Genomic DNA, 9,247 nt, shown 5'->3' with positions numbered 1-9,247 from the left:
CTATAATTTTACCAGAGAGTAAGATTTCTCAGGTTATGCTGTAAACTCAATAAGCTGGTTTCTACAGTAACATGCTTTAAATATTCATGATAAAAGACCATGAAGTCTCTGTGTCAATGCAGCAAGAAGTTACTCTTGGGATTATGGATCAGGAAAGTACAGACAACACATGAGGGCTAGAAGGAGTACATTACCTCTTTGAGCTTTTTCCTTTGATATCATAACACATTTCAGTTTCCTGAAGAGTTTTAGGTTACTAAAGATAGCCTCAAGTGACTGGTTTCTCTTTTTCCCCCATTTTCTGAAAGCAAAACACCTTCCTTCTCATTCTTTGATGTGTGCAGGAAGTCCTGAGAATTATAAGAATGTGATTGTCTACAAAATGAATGCAGTTTTCTCCCTCTGGGATTACTTACTCAAAAAAACCCAAAATATTCAAAGAAACTAATAGCCAAAGATTATTTTTTGAGTTTCTGGATATATAAGTCTGGAAGAATTTACACAGAATTCCACTCAGGGTACAAGGTGGGACTGAAGATTCTAAAAGAGGCATTTAAATTCAAGTGGACAGATTCCTAATTAGTTTGTAACCTGAAGGTCAGATTTATATAGAAATGTGCCCACTAGTGCATTAGACCATCAATTAGCTTAAGGTGAAATAGAAAAATTAAATCACTCTTTTAAGATCAAATTTAGAAGCAATAACAATTTAGAAGCTTTCATTTGGATCCCCTAGGATCTCCCTGTGGCCATTACCTGACCCCTCTGAGGCTCTGTCTGAACAGAAATCACCAAACATTTAAAAATGAAAGAGGGAAGTCAGTGATTCAATAATTCCTGACTTGACTGAATCTATGCTAACTACATTGTACTTCAGTGAACAAATTTTATTTCTTCCTTCCCTTTTTGCTCCATCCTTCAGTTATCCCCCACCATCTTTGCAAGAAGTGGAACTATTTGACTCAGTGGTAATGCTAATGTAAAGTTAGAACCTTGGGTGTTCCATTGTAAATAGAATTTCTAATGACATAATATATAACCAACAAGCAACTCCAAGGAAGAGCATAAATAAAAGATGGCATCAAGGAATTGGATAATACAAAAAAAGAAGAATTGGTAAGATAGGCAGACCAAGGTATCACCCAAACAGCCAGAGTGCTCTACTGGTACCCTAATGATGTCAGGAGAAAGTGAGGAGTACATTAGGCAGATCCCCTGTGGCAAACTTTTGGGAAAACACAGATGAAAGTCACACACAATGAGTAGCTATAGATGAGTTGACATTTTTTAAAGGAACTTTTCAATCAGTGAAATCACAGATCCATTTGAGTATTTGCATAAACTCAGCATTCAGGTCTCAGTATATAATCCCAAGAGTCCATTCTGAAACTGGAGAAATAGGGCCACTTTGACAACACAACTTTTCCTTCCTTTTTGCTCTCTATATCTCAAAACTCCTTGGCATCCACCCTCCCTTCTTTCCTTCAGTCTTTCATGAAAACATGGCCCTCCTCCTCACTAAGGTCAATCATTCTGTACATGCCCTTGTAATCATCCACCCTCACCCTCTCCAATGGATCGTCCACCTAATCATCTCTTCTATGTATAATCTTCAATTTCCCCTTATCTACTGGTTCTTTCCTTTAAAGCAGGAACATATCCAGATCTTTCCCTTCCTCAGAAAAACTCTCACTTCACCCTACAAGCTGTTGTCCTATATCTCTCCAGTCTTTCATAGTCAAACTCCTAGAAAAAACTGTCTGCTCTTGATGTCTATAGTTCTCTTTTCACTCACTTCTCAACCCCTTTCACCCTGGCTTGTAAATTCATGATTTAAATGAACTTTCTCCAAAATTGCCTCTTAATTGTGAAAGACAATGGTCTTCCCTCAGAACTCAATTTTTTTGACCTCTGCACAACATTGAGCTTTATTTATCACCCTTTCCTCCTAGATACTCTGTTAAAAGTTTGTTGGGGGCGGCTAGGTGGTGCAGTGAATAGAGCACCGGCCCTAGAGTCAGGAGTACCTGAGTTCAAATCCAGCCTCAGATACTTAACACACACACACAAAAAAAAAAAAAAAAACCTAGCCATGTGACCTTGGGAAAGTCACTTAACCCCAATTGCCCTCCAAAAAGAAAAAAAAAGGAAAGTTTATTGGGACTCTGTCTTCTCTTTATTATCCTGCCAGCATGACCAGTATGATCCATGTCCCATCCTCTACCTGTAGCTATAACCCAAGCTTCTGTCATAGGGTTTCTTCTCTTCTCTATCCATTCTCTCTCAGTTGATGTTTTGATCAATTGCCTTAGATTCAATTATCATTCCCATACAGATGATTCTCAGATCTATATCACCTACCCAAGTTTTATTCTGAGGTCTAATCACACATCACCAACTGTCTGTTGGACATTTTGAACCAGATGTCCCATAATCATCTCAAACTCATCATCTTTACATATAGATAGATAGATGGATAGATAGATAGATAGATAGATATCTTATTTTATATTTATTTTTTTTAAGCAATCAGGGTTAAGTAACTTGCTCAAGGTTACACGGACAGTTATTTCTGGGTGTGGTGCTGAGTATCCGAGCCTGGGATTCGATCTCCAGGTCATCCCAACACTGGAGCCGGTGCTCTTACTCGCTGAGCCACCTGGCCGCCCCTAAGCAATTGGGGTTAAGTAACTTGCTCAAGGTTACACGGCCAGGTGTTTCTGGGTGGGTGCTAAGTGTCTGAGCCCAGGATTCGATCTCCAGGTCTTCTCAACACTGGAGCCGGTGCTCTTACTTGCTGTGCTACCTGGTCACCCCTTATATTTATTTTCAATTACAAATTCTCTTTCTTATCCCATCCCTTTGGAAGCCAAGAAATCTCTACATACAACCTAGATCCCACCTGTCATGTCTTCTCTAGAAGACTGTCCACACACAATCATTTCTTCTATATATAATCTTTAATGTCAATCTGCTGTCCTTCCTTACTGCCTGCAAACAAATCTGAGCTTCTCCTATACTTAAAAAAATCCACATTAGAGTTCATCATCCCCCCAAGCTATGATCCTATATCTTTCCTCCATTTTTCAGTCAAACTCCTAGGAAGAAAGACATCTACATTCATTGCATCTACTGCCTCTTTTTTCACTCTCTTTGCAGTCCTCTAAAATATCTCATTACTTAACTGAAATTGCACCCTCCAAACTTGCCAATGACATCAATTCCCAAATCTGATAGCTTCTTCTCAGTCCTCATTCTCATTGACCTCTCCCACATTTGACACAAGTGACTACCCTCTCTTCCTGACTATTTACTCTCCTCTGTGCTTTAATGACCCTATTTTTCCTGACTCTTTGCCTGTCTCTCTGATTGCTCCTTCTCAGTCTGCTTTGTGGAATTCAGTATCTATATCATGTCCCTTATTGTGGAAATATAGTCTTGGTCTTGAACCCTCTCTCTCTATACTTCCTAACTTGGAGACCTATCAGTTCCCAAGACTGTCCCATGACTATAGGGACTATCATTCCTATACAGATCACTCCCAAATCTACCTAGACATCCTTAGTCTCTTCCCTGAAGTCCATTCGTGTACTTCCAACTGTCTACTGAACATGGCAAATTGAATGACTAATAGACATCTCAAACTCAACATGTCTAAAATAGAACTCATTCTCTTTTCTCCAAAATCATCAACCTTCTTCCATACTTTCTTCCATCTTTTAATGGCAGATCATTCTTTGCATCACAGTTTTGCAATCTGAGTATTATCCTTAGCTCCTTACTCTGGGTAACCCCACATATGCCAGTCACTTGGCAAACATTTCTATCTTTGTCAATCAACAAGCATTTATTGTGTTTACTATGTGCAAGGCACTTAGTTGATCACTGGGAGATACAAGGAATGTTAGAAGACATCCCTTGCTTTCAAGGAGCTTTCTATCTAATAATGAGGGGGTCAACATACAAACAACTATGTTCAGGTGTGAGGTGATGGAAACCTGGACCAAAGTTATAGTAGTATAGAGGAGAGAAGGGGTATATAAGAGAGATTCTGTGAAGGTAGAAATGACAGACCTTGACAACTAATTGAATATGGGAGTGAGAGAGCGTGAGAAGCTCAGAATGACACCTACATAAGGAGCCTGGGTGCCTGGGAGGACAGTGGTATTCACAGTCACAAAGAAATTAGGAAGAGAAGGGAGGCTGGGAGGAAAGATGAATACAGTTTTGGATATACTCGGTTTTAAGGTGTTTATGGGACATTGAGTCTGAGAAGTCCAATAAGCTGTGGTAGATGGGAGACTGGAGATCAGTCAAGAGATTAGGGACAGATAAATAGATTAGAGAACCATTAGCACAGATAGGCAAGATAATTGAATCCATAGAAGGTAATGAAATCACTGAGCAAGATAGTATAGGAGAAGAGGTTCCAGAACAGAGCCTAGATTCCATCCATGGATGACAAGCTTGACCTGGATGCAAAAATAGCAAAAGAGACTGAGAAGGAATAATTAAACAGATAGGAAGAGAACAAGGATAGAATTTTGTTACAAAAACCTAAAAAGAAAAGAGTGTCAAAGAAAAGAGAATAATTGTCACAGACTACCTCTACAGCAAAACTCATTCTCACATCTGTCCTCTTCTCTTTACTTACAAAACCAACACCCTAGGTAAGGCCCTTATCACTTTTCACCTGGTCTTTTGCAATAGCTTCCTAATTAATCTCTTTGCATCAAGTTTCTCCCCCACTCTAATTCTCCGGGGACACAACAACTCAGAAGATTTTCTGTAACACAAGTCTGATCATGTTGCTTCCCTAATTAACAAGTTCCAACGGCTCCCTATTGCTTTCAGGATCGAGTATAAATTCTTAAGTTTGATTTTTAAAGCCCTTCACAATCAGACTCAAAGTTATCTTTCCAAACTTGTCAAATCCTAGTTCCCTTGCTAAACTCTGCAGTCAAGTCAAACTGATCTTGCCAGTCTTCATATATGGCACCCTGCCCTCTTTTTACTTTTAAACTGGTTGTCCCTCTGCCTGGAATATACTCTCTTCTGCCTATAAGAATTGCTTGTTTCCTTCAAAATTCATCACAAATGCTATCTTCCCTATGAGGACATGAAATATTTCTAATGCCCTCTGCTCCTCTACCTGGCCCCCAAGCTGCTAGTGTGATGCTCCTCAAAATTGCCTTCCATTTACTTTGTATCCAGAGGGTAAACTCTTTGAAAGCAGCAACTATATCAGTTTTGTCTTTGTATCTCCAATGCCAAATAAGTAATAAGTGTTAAATAAATTCTTACTGATTGTTTGTTTCCTCACTCTCCCTCAACTCATATATCCAGTCATTAAATCCTGTTGATTCTGCCTCAGCATCTCTGCATCTCTCCCCCCTTTCCCCACTCACATGACCACTATGCTAGTTCAGGCCATCATTGTCCATTGCTTAGACTATTGAAATGGCTTCCTAATTGTTCTCCCTCCTCTCTCCTATCTTCTTCACTCTATCCTCCATGCAGCTGCCAAAGTGCTATCCCTAAAGCCCGAGTCTAACCAAGTCATTCCCCAATCCATATACTCTAGTGACTCCCTTGTATTTCAGCTTCTCTGTTTACCACTAAATCCTTCACAATCTGCATTTAGTCTAGCTTTCCAGATATACTAAACATTATTCCCCTTCTGTATCAGCAAGCACCCCAGCGTCCCCAGGGTGGCTTCCAATACAGGTTCTTAGATCTGCTTTGTTAAAGGAAAGCAACTCAAAATGGGTTAACAAGCTTACTTTAATCAGTCAAATATGTGTCATTTACCTAGTTCAGGGGAAAAAGGTCAGTACCCCGAACTTCAGAGTATACAGACAGAATTATCAAGACAGAGAAACAGATCAAGTAGACAGTTTTCCAAACTGTCCAACCATTACATCCATACCAAATCAACATCTGGGTTTTTCAAAGCCGGGGGGCTCTCAACAACAGCTTCCCATAGTCTCATCTAATCAAATCACACAACACTTCTCAAAGTGAGCCCCAAAACAAAGCCTCAAATCAGGGTTTATATAGCCTTCTCCTGGCTCAGAGAATGTAACAACCCTCTGGACCCACTGGCCAATCAAAAAGTATCTACTGAAAAACAAGCCTCCCACCCCAGGCTCCAGGTACAATTTAGCCTAGGGGAAGGGAAGATCTTTAAATTTGCATTTCCATTACACCTTCATACACAAATCTACAATTCTGTCAAAATGACCTACTTGGAAGTCCTCAAGCACAGCATTTCCTTCTTGCAATGTCATGACTTAGCATAGGTTGTCTCCTATACAGAAATGCACTCCTCAGCTCTGCCTCTTAGAATCCCTAGCTTCCTTCAAGACTCAGTTCAAAAGTACCACCTCCTACATGAGGCCTTTTCTGTCCCCCTTCTAGATGTTAGTGGATCTCCCTACCATTGAATTACCTTGCATTTACTCTGTGTGAGTTTATGTTATTCCCCCAGTTTGCTCCTAGACAGCAGAGACTACTTTGATTTTGTCTTTTTCTTTGTATCCCCAACACTGAGCACAATATCTAAATAGAACATAATAAATACCTGTTGATTAATTAATGTAAAAAAAATACTTCAGTTACTTGTGCATTAATGGATTCCAAGGAAAATGTTACATGAACAACAGACATAACTGGCCCCATGAAGACACGACAGGAGTCTTACCAGTTTCCTCCATTCATCTCAGTTTTCCTTTCCCTGCTACCTGTATCCATAGGTCATTCTATTGTTGCTGCCTCTGGTCAGAGAAAGACCTCACATAAACACACTTACATGGACACACTATACACACACACACACACACACACACACACACATACACGCAAACATTATTTACAGCATGACTAAATCTCTTTTCGTTCAGTACAAAGGGAAGAGGTTGTCTCCTCCAATAGTACATGATTAAGTAAATATTACATGTTATTTTATAATTTATCATGTAATGTTTATCATTATTTACTAGAGTTATTAATAAGCTGTATAAAAGGAAAAAATCTCAACATTACCCTTGATAAAGGATGGAAGAAGTCTGGCCCAATGTTGTCCTAATAGCCTTTAAAGCACAAATACAGTTAAGACATCACCTCTTCTACAGCATCTAAATACTATATTTTATGTGTTTGGAAAATAATTAATGTGGCTAATACCTAACTTTCTTGAATCATTTTCTTAATCCCTGGTTTATTATGTTATAGACTTTTGCTAATCAGATGCTTCTCTATTTTTCTAATTTTCATTTTTATTAACCAAAATAGTATGACTTCAATGGTGAATTTCATTCAGGTGATCACTACATATGCTACTTTGAGCAAGAATCCCTTAGAAGAAATGAAGTAGCCCTCACAGCCAATAAAAGGGTGAGAAAAACAGTACTGGGGTATGATCTCAAAAATGACAATGATATCTGTCTGAAACCAAGGAAAACTGTTAAACATCACAGTAATACAAAGCTATGCTCCAACCACTGATGCTGAAGAACCCAAAGTTGAAGGTCTACAGTATGAAGACCTGCATCTTCTAGAAATAACACCAAACAAAATGTCACATTCATTGTAGGGGATTGGAATGCTAAAATAGGAAATCAAAAGATAATTGAACTAACAGGCAGAGCAAATCCTAATAGAGTTTTGTCAACATAACTCAATAATAGTAGCAAACACTACTTTTCAACAACCCAAAAGGCAACTAACATGAATATCACCAGATGGTCAATATAGAATTAGATTGATTATATGCTTTGCAGCCAAAGGTGGAGAAGCTCTGTACAATCAGTACAAATGAGACCTGGGACTGACTGTTGTTCAGATCATGAGTTTCTTATTGCAAAATTCTGACTTAAAGAAAGTAGGGAAAATCAACAGACTGTATCGATATGACCTAAATAATACTCCTTATAAAAATGAAATGGAGATGATGAATAGATTTAAGGTATTAGATCTGGTAGAGTGCCTGAAAAACTATGGACAGAGAGGTTCACAATATTGTACAGGAAGCAGCAACAAAAAAACATTCCAAAGAAAAAGAAAAGCAAGAAAGTAAAATGGTTGTCTGATGGGGTTTTAAAAATACCTGAGGAAAGAAGGAAAGGGAAAGGGGAAAAGGAAATATATACCCAATTGAATGCAGAATTCTAGAAAATAGCAATAATATATAAAAAGGTTTTGAGCAATGCAAAGAAATAGAAGAAAGCAATAAAATAAGAAAGATGAGACCTCTTCAAGAAAATTAGAGATATCAAGGGAAATTTTTCATGCAAAAATGGGCTTGATAAAAGACAAAGTGGTAGGGACTTCAAAGCAGAAGAGATTAAGAGATGGCAAAAGAACTAGCAAGAAAGATCTTAACATCACCAAGAACTACTATGCTGTGGCTAATGATCTGGAGTCAGACATCCTGTAGAATAATCAAAAGTGGAGTTTAGGAAGCATTGCTAACAATAAGGCTAGCATAGTGACAGAAGTCCAGGGTCAGTTATAAATCCTTATGTTTGCCAAGATCACACAATAAGATTTATTGCAATATTGCAAATTTGGAGGAGGAAATGGGATTTTGCCAATTAGTAGAAGGTTTAAAGCTAGGTTCTAACTTAGGATATATCTACAACTCCAAATAACCCTGAATAAGAAGTTGTTCTATGCCCCGTGACCCTGTGACCCATAGAGAAGACTGAGGGTCACTGACATTCCAAGGTCTATAGAGAACAAAGGACTTCTACCCAGAAGACCAGGAAGTTCCCATCATGTACCTATCAATAGTATCTGGTAATAATATACAGATGAAGAGACTTGGCCATGCTCATATATCTAGTAAGTCTTGGAGTTAGTATTTGTACCCTAGGTTTCTTCTGACTCCAAGTTCAATGGTTATTCTCCTATCTGGCACATTTGTCTATCTCTGTCTCTGTCTAGCCCTCTCCAATATGATCACAAACTTTCTTAAACATCCAGATCTTCCAAAAAAATCATTGTAAGAAACTTTGTACAACCGTACAAATAATTTCCATTGTATGAATCTTTATTCTTTTTATTTCTTTGCTCATACTATGAGCAAAATTATTTCATTCATCAAGAGACAGACTAAGGGCAAATCATAGGCCTTTAACAAGATACCCTCACCTTGTTCCTGTGTATCTGATAATAGTCCCTTTCCCTGGTCCTAATTCTTCTATCCATTCTAATAAAAAGGGTGCTCAAAATAAATGTAATAAAA

General features: G+C 38.4%; 1 pseudogene; it reads left to right on the top strand.

The window, feature by feature from the left end:
* The first annotated feature begins 7,011 nt into the window (after positions 1 to 7,011).
* Positions 7,012 to 7,152, top strand: LOC138173580 (U6atac minor spliceosomal RNA; annotated as a pseudogene).
* Positions 7,153 to 9,247: the final 2,095 nt, after the last annotated feature.

The sequence above is a fragment of the Petaurus breviceps genome, unplaced genomic scaffold, assembly GCF_028583685.1.
Source record: "Petaurus breviceps papuanus isolate PSGF00001 unplaced genomic scaffold, PetGlider_PUasm1.0 582, whole genome shotgun sequence".
NCBI classification, from domain to species: domain Eukaryota; kingdom Metazoa; phylum Chordata; class Mammalia; order Diprotodontia; family Petauridae; genus Petaurus; species Petaurus breviceps.
The sequence above is the reverse complement of the archived record's forward strand: the minus strand, read 5'-3'. Positions and strand labels throughout refer to the sequence as shown.